At 36.1% G+C, this 13,088-nt stretch overlaps 1 non-coding gene across 1 annotated transcript; it reads left to right on the top strand.

The window, feature by feature from the left end:
- The first annotated feature begins 8,830 nt into the window (after window positions 1–8,830).
- On the top strand, window positions 8,831–8,934 carry LOC146891366 (U6 spliceosomal RNA). The gene has a single exon (XR_014997478.1). It is a non-coding gene; the product is annotated as a U6 spliceosomal RNA (small nuclear RNA).
- The last annotated feature ends 4,154 nt before the right edge of the window (window positions 8,935–13,088 follow it).

The following is a 13,088-nucleotide window of genomic DNA, read 5'->3' as shown; positions in this document are numbered from 1 at the left end:
TTGCATTCCCACCAATAATGCAGAAGTGTTCCCTTTTCCCCACAATCTCTCCAGCTTAAGTTTTCATCAGTGTTTTTTATTTTGGCCATTCTTACAGGTGTAAGATGGAATCTGAGAGTTGTTTTGATTTGCATTTCTCTGGTGACTAAGGATGTTGAACATTTCTTTAAATGTCTCTCAGCCATTTTAGATTCCTCTGTTGAGAGTTCTCTGTTTAGGTCTGCATTCCATTTTTTTTTATTAGAATATGTGTTCTTTTGGTGACCAGTTTGAAAGAAATTGAAGAAGATACCAGAAAGTGGAAAGATCTCCCATGTTCTTGGGTAAGCAGAATTAACATAGTAAAAATGCAATCTTACCAAAAGCAATCTACAGACTCAATGCAATGCTCATCAAAATCCCAGCAAAATTCTTCATAGACCTCGAAAGAACAGTATTCAACTTCATATGGAAAAGCCAAAAACCAAGGATAGCCAAAACAATCCTGTACAATAAAAGAACTTCTGGAGGCATAACAATCCCTGTCTTCAAACTCTACTACAGAGGTACAATACTGCAAACAGCCTGGTAGTGGCATAAGAACAGACAGGAAGACCAATGGAACCAAATAGAAGACTTGGATATCAATCCACACATCTTCGAACACCTGATTTTTGACAAAGAACCAAAAAAATAGCAAATGGAAAAAAAAACATATTTAACAAGCGGTGCTGGCATAATTTGTTTCTATGCTTCAGAAAGCACAGGTTCTACAGACTGCCCCTTCTCCATTGAATGGTTTACACTGTCATCCTCATTGAGGTTCTTGTTTCTTCTGCTGGATGTTTTCATTTTAATAGACAAGTAAACTCAGCTTTTGTATTAGTCACAGTTACTTATTAGAAAGTATAAATGATTGAGTGGGAATTTCTTCTGTAAATGTATGAAGTCATAGTCCACATGGACCTATGATGACTGTCCATAGTCTGCAGAACAGGAGAACCAGTATTGGCTTAGTACTAAGGGGCAGAAGCCTTAGAATAAGACAGACAAATGGGGGGAATTTAAAATACACTTGTGCAAGTATAGGTCAAAGTTAGGGGAAATCTGAATTGTTACCATGAATAGGTAACAGCAAATGGGAGCCTGGTTCCCTTACGGGGCATAAAATGTGCTCTAATCAACCTGCTTTTCCTTTCCACCAGGACCTACTCTTTAGGAGAATGCCGCTTTAGTTTATGTGGAACTTCCTTCTCCGCATCACTGACCTATAGTCAGCCTTCTGTAGAAATGCCACTGTATACACACCTGGAGTCTGCTTTGTTGATTATCTAGGCAACTCTAACTCTAGTCAACAACTATGATGAGCCATTATTTGCTTTGCTTTTCCATAAAAAATTACTTCTGTAGATTACAAATATTTTTAATTAAGCTAATACACACACACACACACACACACACACATGTGTGGTAATGGAGACTCTCTGAATCCTGTGGGTGTAGATGCTATAAGAGTGGGCACAGGGGGGAGGTATTTCCAGGATTGTAAGAGTTTTGCTGATGACAGATGAAGAGAAGTGGAAAAGTCTGGCACATTCAGACATCCGGAGTGCAGTGACATATTATAAAAGTTAAAATTCTTCTTGTGAAGAGCTAACTAGTTTTCCTAGCCAGATGTTATATGTATAGGTGAAATGCTGTTCAATTTTCATGGTTTTATTTTTCTCTGGATTAGATACAGTTTATTGAATATTTTACACTGTTCTGATAATCGAACCACATCCTGTTATCTATGAATGCAGCTCAAATATCTTGTAATTATTTGTCACATAAATTGCTGGTTTATGACTGTATTTGAATAAGTAAATTTTTGTTTAAAAGTTTTGTAGCTTCTTTTAAATATCTCATTGGAAATGACCCAGACACTGGAGAACAAGCATTTGAGAAGAGTTTATTTTTACCCTATCTGTACACTTTACAATTTCAAATTCTTTATCTCCACGAGTTCTCATTTGTAGTCTGTCATTATTCAGAAGGCTCCTCATACCCTTGATCAAGAGGAGAAAGGTTAAGCTTTACTTCTAAAACAGAACCTGAGAGAAGTTGATAAAAGACAAGTAAAGTCAGGGATCATTAATCACTATCACATAAGAAAAATATTTTTTAGGAAGTAAAGTATCAGAAATGTAGCATTCCCATTTGGAAACTTTCCTTTTCTTCTTTATTTTCACAATTTGAACAAGCTAAACCAGCAGGGAGGACAATTTTTAAGTTACTAAATGTTTATATCAGAAAAATTTGTTCTTAAATGTAATAAAAATTTGTATTGAAAATATAATTTCAAGTGCCACAAGGACTTTAAAAATAATATATCATTAATAAGCAGTGTAAAGTTACTTTGGCAAATAGAGAAAGCTATTGCCTTGAAAATATAAAATTTTCTTGCCTTCTTCCATATACTTTTGTATTAGTTTTTATCTCCATCTGCAAAGGGACAAAATTTCTCTGTCTGTTAAAGCTTTGGGAGAAACATTAAAGCTTCACTGTTAAAAATATCAATGAAGCAAGTGATGGACTACATGACATTCATAATTAGGAAAATTTGAGGATATGATTGGATAAAAGAGGGGGCTGTGTGTGTGTGTGTGTGTGTGCGTGTGTGTGGTATTTTCCAAAAATGGAAAATTGGTAGCAAAAGAGTAAGGTAGTTTCTTTTTTTCCATTTATTCTTCATAAGTAAGAATATAGACCAAATTTCAACCTTGAAGAATGTAATCCTGCTTCAGCCAGTGTGTCCAACTATGAAATTTGGAATGTGGCCTTTTCCATTTATGAAAATGTGGAGATCATTGAAATTGGACATAATTGAATTAATCAAAACAAAACTAATTTTCTTGTTCTGAAATTGTTCCACATACACGTTTACTTCCTCAAAATGTGTCATGGAAAGTACCTTTGAAGAGAATTTGATTTGGGCTGTGATTAGTTTTTTCTTATTATTCTCTCATTCGATACATCCCAATCACAACCTCTCTGCCCTCTCATTTCCCCCTGCCTACCTTCTCCTGGAGATCCACAGTTCCTCCTTTTCCCTTCCAAAAGGAACAGGCCACCCAGGGTATCAACCAACAGGTATAGCAGGATGCAACAAGAACAAGGATAAACCCTCATATCACAGCTGGATGTGGTGACCAGTTGTTGAAAACGGGCTCCAGGAGCAGGCTAAAAATTCAGACATTCCCAATCCCCACTGTTAGCAGTCCAAAAAACAACCCCAAACCAAACAATTACAGCATGTGTGTAGAGGGTCTAGCACAGAACCATACAGACCCTGTGATTGCTGCTTCAGTCTCTGTGAGGTCATATGAGCCCTGCTTAGTTGACTCTGTGGGCCTTGATTTCTCCTGATTTCCTCAACTCCTTTGGCTTCTACAACCGTTCCTCCTCTTCTGTAAAGTTTCTCCAATGCCACCTATTGTTTGGCTTTGGGTCTCTGCATCTGCTCCCTTGTCTGTCTGCCTTTCTTTCTTTCTTTCTTTCTTTCTTTCTTTCTTCCTTCCTTCCTTCCTTCCTTCCTTCCTTCCTTCCTTCCTTCCTTCCTTCCTTCCTTCCTTTCTTTCTTTCTTTCTTTCTTTCTTTCTTTCCTTATGCCTAAGGATGACTGGGCTATGGATAGAGCAGAATACCACTAGGATTCATTTTAATGACTTTCTTTTCATCAGTCATGCTTGGTTCTATCCGAGTCTCTGGTCTGTTCTGCTTCTGATTGCTGTCCATTCAGGCACATTCTGCAAGCTTCTTTACCCCAGCACATCTTACAGTAAGGACAAATTATAAGTCAAAGGATTTGTGGCTGGGTTAATGTGCCAATCCTATACTGGAAACCTTGCCTGGTTACAGAAGATGGCCAATTGAGGCTCTGTAGCCTCCATTAATAGGAGTCTTCACTAGTAGACTCAAAAGAAAAAGATTTAAGCAGATTACGAAGGAAAATGACCCCTATGCTACATATGTGGTTCTGAGGAGTTTATAGAACTGGAATAGGAAGCTATTAGCACCGCAGTTGTGGGTATGTTTGTTTACACATGCAAACTATGTAAAACAAGAACTGGTTAAATGCAGGAATAAATTTGTACACAAATAGTAATGCTTCTATACAATATAAACCAATTCTACCGTGTCGTAAAAAACAGTGAACAAGAACTATGAGTATAGTTTTGTGCAGCTGTGTAGGAGTTGTGTTTTTGGTTAGCAAGGAATAAGCGTGTCTATCCCTTTACAAGTGAAGATTTCATAATTCTTCTTCTTATTCCTTGAATGTCTCTAATATTTCATTACAGTGCCTATACATATTCCAGTGATCCACTTTGATATCTCAGGTTGGTGTTTAGCACACAAAATCTGCTAAACACCCACTGCTATTTTTACTTTGCCAGTTCCATTCCTTTTATTTACACAATTATTTTAAAAGTTATAAAAAATTTCAGTTATCCATGACATTTAAATGCTGTTATTGTTATTATTATTGATATCATTCAGTTAATTGTTTTATTTTTTAAATGTCAGTGAAATAATTATTTTAAATAATGTTAATATGAAAATAGACAATAGGATTAGAAATCACTACAACATTTCTTAGATTCTTTTCAAATTGAATATTTACTTCCATTAAATATAGAAAAACAATCTTGAAGCCTAGAATGGAGAAAAATTACTTATTTTGCTAAACATTTTTTAAGTAGAAGGGTTTACAAGGGTAAAAATAATCATTTTTGCTATGACACAAATAAAAACAGTCCCATAGATATATATTATAGTTAACTGTACAAAATATGATTGCAATGTCTGAAATGTATAAGGTATTATGTACAAAGAGCGGGAAAACCTAAGAGAAAGACACATGAGGTGAATAAGAATTTAGAGAATGGAAAGCTTAAATCGTTAATAAAAACTTTAATTCATTAAAAATATACAGCAGACATAAAGAAGTGGAGGTTAGGTGATTTGAAAAAAAAATGCTTCATCACAAATATTTGAAAATTAAATGCAAATAAGTATTTTTATAATCATAGAATGATAGTCGTACACGGGGAAAACATGCATTGGTGGATTCCCTAAATCTATTTGACTGAATAGAAACCACAAATGTACATCCTGTAAGGTCCTGTTGTGCTCCTGTTGGAATGATTTCCACGGTTCTTAGAGGACTGGAGAAGGATGCTCACTGAACCACTGTTGTCCTTGGGATATGGAGGCTGTTTTCCATGTTGGTGGATGCTTTGTTACCTCGAGAAAATACCTTATCAAAAGAACTTGCTGAAGGGAATATTGTTTTAGGTTAAGATTGTATCTGTCATGAAGTGTGGGGAGCCAAGAAGTTCATGTTACGGCAGTCACAAAACCGAAAGAAAGACAAGTTACACTGTGAGTCAAGATTTCTCTCTCTTCCTTTATTCTATCCAGGTTGATAGCCTGTTAGATGGTATCATCCACAGTCAAGAAAACATGTATACTTTCAAGCATTAAAGATTACAGTAAAGAGATGAGATTTTGCAATGTCAAATATTTTATTTAGTGCTAGAACACAAAAGCTGATTCATAGGTCAGCATAAGTTTTAAAACTGTTGGTGAGTAGGAAAGAGTAAAAGAAAGAGACCTATAAAACATTGATAATTATGTAAACTCAACAGGCTTTCTCTTCCCTACATTCCCTACTATGTGTTATAGTATCCATTCACACATAAGGAATTATAGGTAATATGCTTTTGCAGGTACTGATGGAAGGGTAAGATTTATTAGAGTTCAGAAAGAAATGACAACAAGAACTGAAGTGAATAACACAAAATAACAAAATTAATATATCTGTTAGACTCATAACATGGAAAATGCTGTCATTGAACTGCATAAGCTGTACTCTCAGAATCCAATACTTCAGGATTCAAAGTATTCACCTTTGTTTCAGACAAGACTTTAATTAAAAAATGTAGTCACACAAGTATAAATTATGCTCTTATACTGGAGAGTTTTATGTCATCTCAATACAAGTTAAAGTTATCTGGGATGAGGGAACCTTAATTAAGAAATTGCCTCCGTAAGATCAGACTCTATGCAAGACTGTAAGGCATTTTCTTAATTAGTTTGATGAGGCAAGCCCCAGCCCACTGTGGGTAGGGCCATCACAGGGCTGGTGGGCCAGAATGCTGTAAGAAATCAGACTGAGAATGCTACGGGAAGCAAGCAAGTAGGTAGCCCCCATCTATGGCCTCTACATCAGCCCCTGCCTACAGATGCCTGTCTTGGGAGAACTCCTGTCCTTAACAATTTTGATGATGCTTTGGAATGAAATAAGCCTTTCATCCCAAGCTGCTTTTGGTCATGATGTTTTATCATGGTAATAGTAAGGCAAATTGGTACCAGGAGTGGGACATTGCAGTGACAGACCTGACCAAATTTTGGGCAGGATTATGGAAGAATTATGGAATTTTGGTCAATAAGAACCATTGAATATTGAGAGTTCAATGGGCTGTTTGGACAGAGCTCTGAAAATAACAGTTGTGAGCAGTGCAGAGTATAGAGTCCTGGAGGTCTGGCTTGTGAAATTTTAGAGGGAAGCAAAGAATCTACTCACATATTTGTGTGAAGAATCTTGAGTCTCTGATCAGTTGGAACTGAAAAATTATGTGTGATTTGCAAGAGACTAGAACCACTAATGTAAAATTGTGTGTGTGTGTGTGTGTGTGTGTGTGTGTGTGTGTGTTTCTAGAAGAAGTTTCTCTATGTTGCTCTGGCTGATTGGAACTCATTCTGTAGACCAGGCTGGCCCTGAACTCAGATATCCACTTGACTCTGCTTCTTGAGCACTGGGATTGAAGGAGGGCACTACTACCACCTCCTGGCATAAAATCTTTGCAGTACTGGAACAAATTACACTGGTTAGCTAGAGCTGAGAATTAGTGGTGATAAGAAGAGACCATGATTATCACTGACGTGAAATCTTTAGGAACTGTTTCCTATGAGTCAGAACATAAAAACTGCTTCAGAGGTGGCCTCGCTTGCACCTTGCACTGACAGTCAACCTTGGAAGTGTAAGAGTTGCCCAGATGGGATTGGGTTTTGAAGAAGAGATACCAAGGCATGGCCCTGTGAGAGGATAGAGAAGCCACTGGTGAAGATTCAGCCTCAGTAGCATTTCGAGTCTGAGGATTGAAGGGGTCATGCAGAGAAGTTGAGATTTGGCACCAAGAAGAGAACCGAGGAGAACTTGGTGAAAGTTCAGCCCAATAGCGCAGAGACCCCAACAGTTTTAGAAATGCCAATACCATGTGTGACCACTAGGAACAGCAGCAGGTATGGCGTGGGGCCAGTGAGAGCTTAATGCCAAGCTGTAAATGTTGCAGAAGATGGAGCTGGAGTTGTCATCCAAGATCCCTGGAGAAGCCCAGAAAATAGTGCGTGTCTCCCAGATAAGTGAACACTGAGTTACTTATACTGTTGGAGTTTGATTTTTTCTTTATTCAGATTATGACTGTGTCTTGGTTCTTTTCTCTAGAAAAAAGTATTTAACTTAATTTTAAATTTTACAGACGTCCACACCTGAAAGACTTTGAACTTTTGAAGGAGTCTTTGGATTTGTAAAGAGATTGGACATTTTAAAGAGACTGAATTTTTAATGTATTTGAATTTGTAAACAAATTATGGGATTTTTCAAGTTTTTTATGTTTTTAATGTGAAATATTGGGAAGAATGAGAAAGGAAATATTTATGTCAAGTGTGACAATTGTGTTGGAGAGTTTTATGTCAACTTAACATAAACGAAAGTCATCTGAGAAGAGTAAATCTCAATTAAGAAAATACATCTATAAGTTCAGAAAGGAATGTAGGCATGCCTGTAAGCATTTTCTTAGTGATAAATGGGGAGGGTTCAGTCCACTGTGGGTGGTGCCATCCTTAGACTGGTGGTCCTGAGTTCTATAAGAAGCAAGCTGAGAAAGCCATGGAGAACATATAAGGAGCACCATTCCATGGAGGACTCTGTGAGGTCCTACCTTTATTGGTTTTTGACAATAAACTGTTATATAGAATCAAGGGCAGTATAAACCCTTTCCTTCTGAAGACTAGGACAATTATAAACTGTAGATTTCAAATAACTTAAAAAATATTATATTTCCAAATGTAATAGCTTTCTTTGTTATACTTTTACATTTCATACTATGTCAGCAATTCACATACAAAACTATTTAAATTATAATTCTCTTAAAAAGTGTTTATATCTGTGTATGTACTTCCTAACAAAGTAAAAATTAAAGAACATCTGCCTTAGGTATATAACAACTTTTAAGTTTGAATTTCATGATTAATAATAACCAAATAATGTAATACAAAGTACAGTTGGACTGAAAATTCCAAGCATATGTACATTTTATCAAAGATGTTGGAATACATGATCTTTCTCCCCATCTCCCTTCAACTCTTTGTCTCTCTCTATCTCTCCATCTCTCTGTCTGCCCTGCTCTGTCTCACTGTGTGTGTGTGTGTGTGTGTGTGTGTGTGTGTTTGTCTTTCTTCCTCTTTCTTCCAGAAAGTCAATAGAGTTCACACATATTCATTTAGGCTACAATCAATATTTATTGTTAATATTCCTTTTACTTTGTTTCTAAAGCATTCAAGTGCTCACTATTATGAGATTTTAAGTACTGGCCTAAGGCGATACAGATTTGTCATAAATAAGGAATTAGCTCCTGTGAAAGGAGCTGCACATTAACATGCATCAGGTGACTTATCAGTTTTCTTAAGCCGGATAAAATGTTAAGTCTCACATTATTACACATTTTGTGCTATTTACTATTTTCAAGTGCTCACCTCAGCAGCACATATACTAAAGTAAAGGATACAGAGAAATAATCAGGGTCTTTGTTAACGAATGACATGCAAATCCATGAAGTATTCTATTCTTTTTTTCAGAATATACTGTTTGAAAAAAAAATACATTTTCAATTAACAAATTAAAATTTTCATAATTTACTATAGGCTAATGCATGCAAAGACCAAATCTCTATGGTTCTTAAAGTCTTTATAATCTAACCCCTAATGGATTATAGACTGTACTAAAAAGTCAAACACAACAGAACTAAATGAACCAAGGAGAGAATGCCGGGCAATCAGTGTCCTGGTTTTGCAATCCTTTTTCTCAGTGTTTGCCTTTTGTGTTAGTTATTTTTGCTTTTTTTTTTCATTTTCTTACCCTTACAAATTCATCATTTCTCAGTCAGGAAGCCAAATTATGAATCCAGCATGAAAAACTACCCACTGATTAAAATCGAGGCCCCCAGAACACAATCATATTTCTAAAACTACCCCAGTTGGCATCCAGGCTCTCAGTTCTGGGACCACAGAGGACAGTTCATAGTCAAACCCTGACACATTTGTACTTTCTGAGATAAAAACTTTAAAATGTGGAAGAGTTTACTTTAGCTTAGAGTTTTCAAGGTTGCCACAGAAGGATCCGCTGATTCAGGTCCATGCTAAAGAATATTATGGCTACAGGAGCTTCTGACATAGTTTTGTTATAGAGTTTCTCACCCTGCAGAAAGATAGCAGGAAGTAGGGGAACGTGACAGAAAGAGGAAGTCTTTCTGTCTGTGTGTGGCTTTTATTAGATAATGAATAAAGAAACTGGCTTGTCCTATAACTAGGTATAACTTAATTAGGTGGGGAAAACTAGGCTGAATGCTGGGAGAAAGAGGGTGGAGTCATAGAAGCCATAGAGCCACTGTCAGAGAGAGACACACTGAAAGTTTGCTGGTAGACCATGACCTTGTGGTGATGAACAGATTAATGGAGATGGGTTAAATTAAGATGTAAGAGTTAGTCAATGAGAAGCTAGAACTAGTAGGCCAAGCAATAATTTAATTAATACAGTTTCTGTGTGATCATTTTGAGGCTGAGCAGCTGGTAACAAACAAGAGATCTCCATACAACAATGGGCACTCCAACATGGTCAACTACATCCACATAAAACTGAGAAAGCTTGAAAAGGAATTTTAGACACTAAAAAATAAGTTTAGCTGCATATTTTTCCATGGAATAGGCTTTGCTTGCTGGTGACATGTTGTGGCTCCTTTAAGAGAGGTTTTCCTGATTTATCAGTAATAGAGAAAAAGCCACAGTTTTGAGATGGTTCCTGGACCATGGTACCAGCATGAACTCTGACTCTTTCTGGAGGTCTGGCTATGGAGCATGTAAATGGGGTTTGTGAGCAGAGTGCTACAACTTGCTTAATGGCAACACAGACTCACTGTGACTGGAGCCTAGATCTAGGGCAGAGAGAATGGCTCTCAGATACAATGAATGGACCTCCTCAGACGTGATGGACTGGGTGCAGCAAGCAGGCAATGCTGTATTTGCTCTAGCAATGCCTCAGCATAGGTTTTTAAGAAGCACTTAGCAAGTTAATAAGCAATCCTGGTCAGAAAATAATTATAAATGTACAATAAAGACAAATCCAGATGAAAAAGACCCCTAAATGGGTCACAGTGTTGGATTAGCTACTTAGGCTTAAGAGAGAGAAGAAAAAGACTATAGACAGTTTTAAAAAGAAGTGATTTATTTAAAAGGTAAAGTCTTTAAAGAGACAGACAACAGAGAGTCATAGATTAAAAGAAATAAAAAAGAATAAGCCGTATAAAGATGGAATATACACAAAGAGTCTGGATTGTGTATACTATGATGTTTTCTTTCAATTTTTGAACTGCAGAGAGACATTTGATACTAGGGACTGTAAAGCCAAGCCAACATATATATTTTAAAGGTATCTTGATTTAAAAATATGTGTCTAAGGATTGGATGCTTTAAAAAAGAGTTTTTACTTATGTTTCCACAGACAATGAGAACCTGTGGATATCTTCCAGACTAATGTGGTTTAATGGACCAAGATCCTCTAAAAAGTCACATTGAAAGGCTCTCAAAATACTATTCACTCAACAAAAAGCAGGAAGGAATTTGGAAAGGATTACACCCAAATTTCCAAATACTGTTTATAAATATTTGTTTATAGTTAAAGAGGAATATGATATAAAGAATTAAATTGGTATGAAACTTGTTTTATTGAAATTTTGTTATATATATATATATTTCTGCTGTTTAGTAAGGTATTGTATTTGTGCAGATCATTTAAAAATGACTTTTTCATGACAATGAGACATAGCTACTCCTGGCAGCACTAATCTCTTCCAAGAGGAAAATAGGTATCAAAGAGGCTCCTTGTAGAGTTTGTTAGCCATTTGGGCAAGAAATTGCTCTTGCCTGGACTGCCTGATGGTATGTTGGGTGAAACTGACAGAGAGTACCCACAGAGAAATGACTATTGAACTTGCCTAAAGGTGAGACTGTTATTTGGGGTTTCTGCTTAATAAAAGTATCTGTAGATATTCTGCAAGACATAGAAAAGAAGTGCCTGACAAACTGCCAGTATATGTGGAACTGTCTTTGAAATTTCCTGCTTCATGGAAAAGTCTACTGAATACTACGGGATTATAGGCTGATGATGGATGCCCCAATGAGACAGAACTTTAGTTGACTGTCCAGGTAGCAAGATATCTCTGTCAATTTTAGAGTTTTGGAAGTTGCTTACAGTGCACCTACTGTTTACTTGGATAATATATCCTTCTGGAGTCTTTGATGGAATTGAAGATTTATAGTTATACTTTTCCTTAGATATGATAAAAGATAAAGAAGATATAAATATTATAACTGTAATTCTTGTTAATATCTGTTTGTTATATGTAATATTACTATGTTAAAGTTAAAAACCTTTCTTTTTATTTAAACAGAAGAGGGGAGGTGATGTGGGATTCTCCTGTGTATGCTGCGAATACCATTGATGAATATAGAAACTATTTTGGACCTGTGATATGGTAGAGTAGATCTAGGCAGAGAAAAGTAAACTGAATGCTGGGAGAATGGAGATGGAATCAGGGAGAAGCCATGTAACTCTGCCAGAGACAGACACACCAGAACCTTTCTGGTAGGCCACAAAGCTTGTGGTAAAATATAAAATACTGGAAATGGGTTAATACTAGATGTAAGAGCTAGCTAGCAATACACCTAAGTGATTGGCCAAGCAGTGGTTTAAATAACATAGTTTCTGTGTGATTATTTTGGGAATCTGGACTGTTGGGTAAATAAACAAGCTGCTTTGTTTTCACTACACTATGATAAGTTGATTCATTTACGAAACAAAATGTCAAGGTGAGAAATCATAAAGCCTCCAAATACGGGGTGAAGGATGCTTATTTCTTCTGATGAATAGTGATTATATTAGATAGAGTTTGAATTATACAAACTGGTTGGGAAATAAAAGTAAGAACTAAAATATAATTTTCCTAAATATAATGTTTGCAATCTCTTGATGTATTAAGAGACTGGTACAACTGACTGAAAAAGTATATTTCTTAACCTCTGGATAAAGTATATTCATTACCTTCTATTCATTATATTTCATACAGTAACCTATTGAAATAACATTTTCTTCTGCTTAGAATATTGCCTCTGAATTATTATTATTTCAATTACTCAAATAGCTGTCCTGAGAATATTTTTTGTTAAAATGCATTTCTTGTAATCTTATTGTACTCTCTATAAGTTGGGTGAAGTCCTTCTCTTTTCCTCATATTCCCACTACTAGAATATTGAGTGGAGGACTTTGGAATAGGCAGTGCTCAGTGTGAGCATGAGTAGAAACAATTTGGCATTTTCAGGAAAGTCTCATACATTTTGATGCACAAAAGCTTACTGTATTGATTAAAACAACAGCTGTGCTTCTGAATGAACATGTAAGGCAGTAGTAGCCAAAGGGTAAAATGAATATGAGACTAAATGAAAGAATTCTACAAAGAGCAATGACATTCAAATAACTAATAAAGAGCTATTGTTTTATGATTGCTTTTGGTGGGTAAATACTGGGTGCAGAAATATTGAGAAGCCTAATCCTTAGCTTAAAGAAAATGAAAGAAAATTTAAAAGGGGCAAAAGTTTGCATATCTCCAATACTACAGGTGTATAAGAAGCAATTGTATGATTTTTATTATTGTGGATTTTACATGTCAAATATT

This window comes from Myodes glareolus, chromosome 16 (genome assembly GCF_982192425.1).
Source record: "Myodes glareolus chromosome 16, mMyoGla1.1, whole genome shotgun sequence".
Lineage (NCBI taxonomy): Eukaryota > Metazoa > Chordata > Mammalia > Rodentia > Cricetidae > Myodes > Myodes glareolus.
This window is presented reverse-complemented; position numbering and strand designations above follow the sequence as displayed.